The sequence below is a fragment of the Danio rerio genome, chromosome 23 (assembly GCF_052040795.2).
Source record: "Danio rerio strain M-AB ecotype USA chromosome 23, GRCz13ab, whole genome shotgun sequence".
Taxonomy (NCBI): Eukaryota; Metazoa; Chordata; class Actinopteri; order Cypriniformes; family Danionidae; genus Danio; species Danio rerio.
Window position 1 is genome coordinate 34,186,501 of NC_141043.1, and position 6,000 is coordinate 34,192,500.

Below are 6,000 nucleotides of genomic sequence, written 5' to 3' on the forward strand. Positions count from 1 at the left end.
CAGGACTGTAAAATACCAGACCACTAGTAGAAAGAACTGCCCCAAAACACCATCACAACACTTCACTGTGTCTGTCAGGTTCTTTGTGTAAATATTTCTCTCTGACACCAAAAAAGATGAAATTACACATAGCCAAGAAGGTCAGATTTGGCCTCACCTGACCACTGCGGTTGAAATATTGTATGACTCTGAGCTGCAGTTTGTGTTTTTCCCCAGTATGTTATATTTGTGCATCTTTTGCTAAGCATTTGTTGACAATAGCTGGGTTTTTATCCTAAAGTTAAAAAAAAATAAAAATAAAAATGTTGGTGTATTATCATCAAGTTGATTGATCGGCTGACTGTGGTATTGGTAACCTAGTAAACAATAGTAAACAGATTACATTATGAAGCAGATTAGTCACATGGGTACAATGTTCACTACAACATCAGAGTTTGTTAAATGCATCCCCATCTCACATTATCTGCATCATCCAAAACCACCTCAAGCAAGCATAAAACATTTTGTGATTTAAGGGATTTAGTCACACTTTATTTTGATTGTCCGTTTGTTGAATTTAAGTCACATTGCATCTACATGCCAGCTAATTCTCATTAGATTAAAAGTAGACTGTTGGGTTAGGGTTAGTGTAAGCTGACATGTACTTGCAAAGTTTTTCATAGTCAGTTAAATGTCTGTTGAAGGAGCAGTCAGACATTAAGCAGACAGTCACTCAAGTGGGCCATCAAAATAAAGTGTTACCAGGGATTTTTATCGGGAATTTGGTGTTTCCATTACTTGTTTCTTATATGATGCTTCAAAAAACACAGGAAGTTTTACACAGGATTAAAACAGGAAGATTGAAACAAAGTGAAGCGTCAACTACCAGCTGATTGTGAAGTGTGCATTTCTAAAACAATGACCTCTGGATTCCTCTACGGTTCTCTCATGGTCTTCCTCACTCAGTGTGGGGACGCATAATGTTCTGGCAAATCTGCAGTTCTTCCAGACTTCTGAAGCATTTTGATTTTAGCCTTTGTGCTTAGCGGTATTTTCAACTGTTTATGTATTCTTTTATATCTGTTACCTGATCTAAGCGGTTCAACAATCATCTGTCACTTTTTCTGCTGAAAGCTCTGTGGTTTTAGCCATGGTGATGGACAAAGGTATTTTACATGCGTGCAAACTCATTTTTACCCGAGGGAAATGAAAATTGGAGAAAGGCAGTAATACAGTTCTTGGAAAAGGAGACCAACTGTAAAGCATAGGATTTCATAACAGTCACCACTTTGTTTGCCTTTAAATATTTTTCAGGAATGCCAATAGTTCTGAAACCTCTTCTTTTGGAGAAATAAAAGCATTTGATGCAATAAAACGCACATTATTCTCACAGTTTTTATAAAAGGATGTTTAATGTGAAATATTTTGCAAAAAAAAACCCTACAGTTTCAACCTCTCTACTTTAATTATCTGCTTCTCTCGACAAATGCTAGATTTGTTAAAGCATTAGCAAATTAATGCTAGAAATATGCTAAAAATGTTACATCCTAGAGTTTTGTTAAATGTGTTAAATTATAGCTATTCAAAAAATTGCAATGTCAGGCTAGAGATGTGCTAAAACTATAACACAAGCAGGGTGCTAAATCAGGATAAAAATACTAATAACATGCTAAAATTGTGCTTAATAACAACATAAAAATGCCAGCAGTGACTGATATCAAAATAGAAAAACATGAGCATGTATCAATGAATCAAGACATAGTGTACTTTCATGTAAGGAAAATGCTGAGAACATGTTAAACAGTTGTGTGCCAAATATGTCAGAAATATGCTAGCAACATGCTAAATGTGCTAACAGTCATGCGATAATGTGCTAAATCAAACTTGAATGTTAACAGTATGTTAAATCATGTTAGCCTGTTGTCACGCTTGAATTTCAGTTAAAAAGGTCATTTTTTTCAAACTTCCATGAAACCCTTTGTCAGTCAAGCTTTACTCATCTAGTTATTGTCAAATTAGAAATTTCTCAAAATAATTCCTATACCAACCTTTTTGCAATACAATTGTAACACATATTGTGTTTAAAAATATTTACACAAACTTGTTTATGTTATGAAATTGTTTACTGTGACAATTATGGATGTCAATTAAACTGAGTGTTTACTTAATTACTTCATTCTATGTCCACAGGGTGATTCGGCACCTACAGAACTTTTGAAATGAAGTGACTTGGCAGCAGACCTGCATTTTCCCCTCATCCCCAGGTTTTGGGGACAGCCAGGCTCTCGCTGTCATTTCATCCTCCATGAGCGGAGGTTGTGGCTTTGCACTTCTCTCTCTCCTCATCACTCTCTCGGCATAAAGAGGTCCAGATGGAGCAGCCCGGCAGCAGCTGCTAATTGAATGGCACATAAAACAATTTTGCCATTGTCTCAGGAAGTAACCCAATCAACAGCACATTTATGACCACCGATGACCAGTTAAACATATAGGGAGCAAGAAAGAGAGAAACTAATTAGCTGGGCTTACAAAAACACTCATGACATCCTGGAGAGAGAGAAAGGTTGGTATTTTGTCTGCGGTTGTGGTAGGTAGAAGGTTTTTAATGAGATTGAGATAGAGAGGTCATGACTGGAGAGAAATATCATGGCTGCCTGTTTGTCGAAGCACCTGGATTAACATTATATTAATGGCCTGGAGTTATTACCTGAAGCTTAACACATAAAAATCCATATGGTGGCTGAATAGTACAACACGCATGTACATAAACCACATGTACTCAACAATAAACACATACAGATTTACATTTTGCACAACTGCCATTGAGGAATATACGTAAAAGGTCAAATATTTGAGTCAAGAAAAATGTCACTTTTATGTCGCATTTTTAATTAACAGAAATTAATATTTGTGTTTAATAAATTTATATGCACATTTTTGCCTATAGTCAGTTGTAGAGTGCAGAGTTAAGAGGAACACTTTTTAGCTTTTAAGGTACTAATATGTACCTTTGAGGTGGACTTTTAGGTACATTAGGTACAAATGTGTACCTTTTGAAAAGGTACCACCCCAGTGACAGCTCGCGCACCTTTATTTCTGAGAGTGTAGCATGTGTGTATAGGACAGTTTTTGCCTGACCATCTAAAACATAAAAGGAGACCTATGTTGCTTTTTATTAGATGTAAACCAAGTCTCTGATATCCCTAAAGTGTTTATGTGAAGTTTCGGCTTAAAATACCAATCAAATAATATTTTAGAGCTCTTTAAAACCATGCACCCCTTTAAAGTTTTGATGCAATTAGTACCATTTTGGTGACTGTTTATTTAAATTCAAATGAGATTGTGCTCCCAGCCCTCATTTCTAAAGAGGGTGGAGCTAATAATGTTTATGCATCAGCATAGCGGCAGATTCAAAACAGAACTAATGTTATTTCTGTGAAAACCCGAAAATGTCCAAAGATGCATCTCAGAAAGTCATCAATGGAGACTATACAGTGTTCATTTGGACATCCTAAAACTCCAGCTTTATAATCCTTTAGTCGGTGACATTATCTACAGCAAGTTCGGTGTGACAACTGTAATGGTGGACGACTGCTTCTCACTCAGGGCTGTCTATGCTAATGAGGGAGAGATTGATCATCAACGTTTCTCCAAACTGTTTTTATCAATTGTGATTATGAAAAAAATAGAACTAATACATTTTTACCATTAGAGGCTGGCTATATTCCCACACTGTAGCCACACAACAGTTTAAAGCCATTATAAAAGGATTTTTTGCAAAATGGGTCCCTTAATGTTAAATTGAAAATGAAAACGAGTATATAAACTACCTGTAGGTTCGGGGTCCGTTTTTTTAAATGTTTTTTTTTTTTAAGAAAATTATTCTGTTCATATATGCAGCATTTAATAAATGTGAAAAAGTGTTAAATATTTACAAAAGTTTTGAATGACTGTTTCCTTATTGTATTTAGTTTAAAATGAAATTATTACTCCAGTCTTTATTACTTTAATTAATAACAATAATAATTATAATTAATATTAGAGTAATTTCTGAAGGATCTTGTGACTAAAGACTGGAGTAATGAAACTGAAAATTCATCTTCAAAATTTAGTGCAATAACATTTCACAATTTTACAAGTTGTACTGTATTACTGATAAAATAAATGCAGCCTTGGTAAGCAGGAGAAGCTTAATTTAAAACCTTTCAAAATCATACTGAGGCCAAACTTTTAACAGTAGTGTATATATATCTCACCATTACGTTATTCATCATGTGACAGACATGCATGTCCTACTATAACCTTACAAAACAAAAAGACATTGTACAAAAAAACTGTAAAACTGTCAATTGCACATACACTACATGACAATCAATGGAAATAAATAACTTTAATCTATTCAGAATTTTACAAAATTGTATTATTATTATTATTATTATGATTACTGTATTATTTGTTAACAATAGCTTTTTCTCCTGTGAAGTATGTTTTGATTTTATATTGCATATTTGACAATATTATCAATCAATCAATGCTGCAAATAAATGTTCAAAAATAAATGTGTTTTAATTCAGAAAGGCCACATTCAACTGATCAAATATGACAGCTAAAAGACTATTGTTGGAAAAGATTATTTTAAAAATAAATGTTCTACTCAAAAAGAGAAGTCCTTAAAAAAGTGAAGTAGTTTTTACAAAATTAAGAATCAAACACAGTTTTAATTCCTAAGCAGTGAATCAGCATAAAATAAATGCTCCTTGCTCAAAATTCTAATAATTATATATACACTACCAGCCACTCAAGTTACACCCATTCAACTTTTCATTTAAGCAAATAAAAAACAGCCAACCACAAAGCAGTAACTCAATGCATGTAGGCATGTAAACCTGGTCAAGATTATCTGCTGAAGCTTAAACCGAGCATCAGAAAGGGAAAGAAAAATTACTGAAATGAAAGTGGCTTTGCTGTTAGTATGAGCCAGGCTGGACTGGGCATTTCAGAAACTTCTAGCATTTTGGAAAACAAACATCAAAGATTTATCTTGAAAAAAAAAGAAAATATCCAGTGCAGTTCTGTGGGTAAAAAATACATACTGCTGTAGGAGGTCAGAGGAGAATGCAAGACTGGTCCATGAAGATAGAAAGACATCAGTATCGCAAAGAACTACTTGTTACAGCCAAAGTCTGCAGAAGAACATCTTTAAACACACAACATATCAAACCTTAAAGCAGATGAGCTACAGCAGCAAAAGAAGAGCACAACAGAAATACTCCAGTCAGATACAAACAGCAAACTGAGACTACAATAAACAATAGTTCACAAAATTAGACAACAGAACATTGGAAAAAGTCTTGAGTTCAACATTTTGATTGTAGGGTCAGAACAATCAAAAAAACAATGGGTTTATCCAGCCTTGACTTAATAGTTTAGGTTTCCGATGTTGTGGCTTTTTGTGAGAATTTCTTGGCACACACACAAAATGACAGAAGAGGTTTGAGGAGGAAGTGTGTTGGAGGCCAAAGGGGATCAGTGGCCTCACACACAACAGCTTCATCAGACGAGGTTTCAAACTATTGACTCATTTATTACAGACTCAATATCATCAGCTGGATATCACAGTGCATACACACACCAGAACATGTCCTCCCATCCTGTCTAACTTTCTCTTATGAACATCTGTCTGCAGGGAAGACGTCTCTATCTTCCTCTGATAAGTGGCGAGGGAAGCGGCCGCGATAATTTATGACATCATGAGACATGAGAACATTCTCCATGCGATAATTGGAATCAACTTTGTTAAAAAAATGAACAGGAAGAAAAAAATAGCGGGAGCCGGCGATAGAGTGATAAGATGGAGAAATAAGCTGACGCCTTCATTCCTCCATGAATCATATTTATGGCATTTCATTTGCTGATAGCAGCGCTCCCTCCTACCTTTTCAGACATCGTTACGCAGAAAATATGGGAATAGCAAAGCTTTGTAGTGCAAGCGTTGTGTCCGCAGCCAGGCCGGAGGTTATT

At 35.2% G+C, this 6,000-nt stretch overlaps 1 protein-coding gene across 4 annotated transcripts in view; it reads right to left on the bottom strand.

The window, feature by feature from the left end:
* LOC101887148 (hormonally up-regulated neu tumor-associated kinase homolog A) overlaps positions 1-6,000 on the bottom strand; it is a 227,935-nt gene that overhangs the window by 145,846 nt on the left and 76,089 nt on the right. The gene's annotated exons all lie outside the window — the stretch shown is intronic.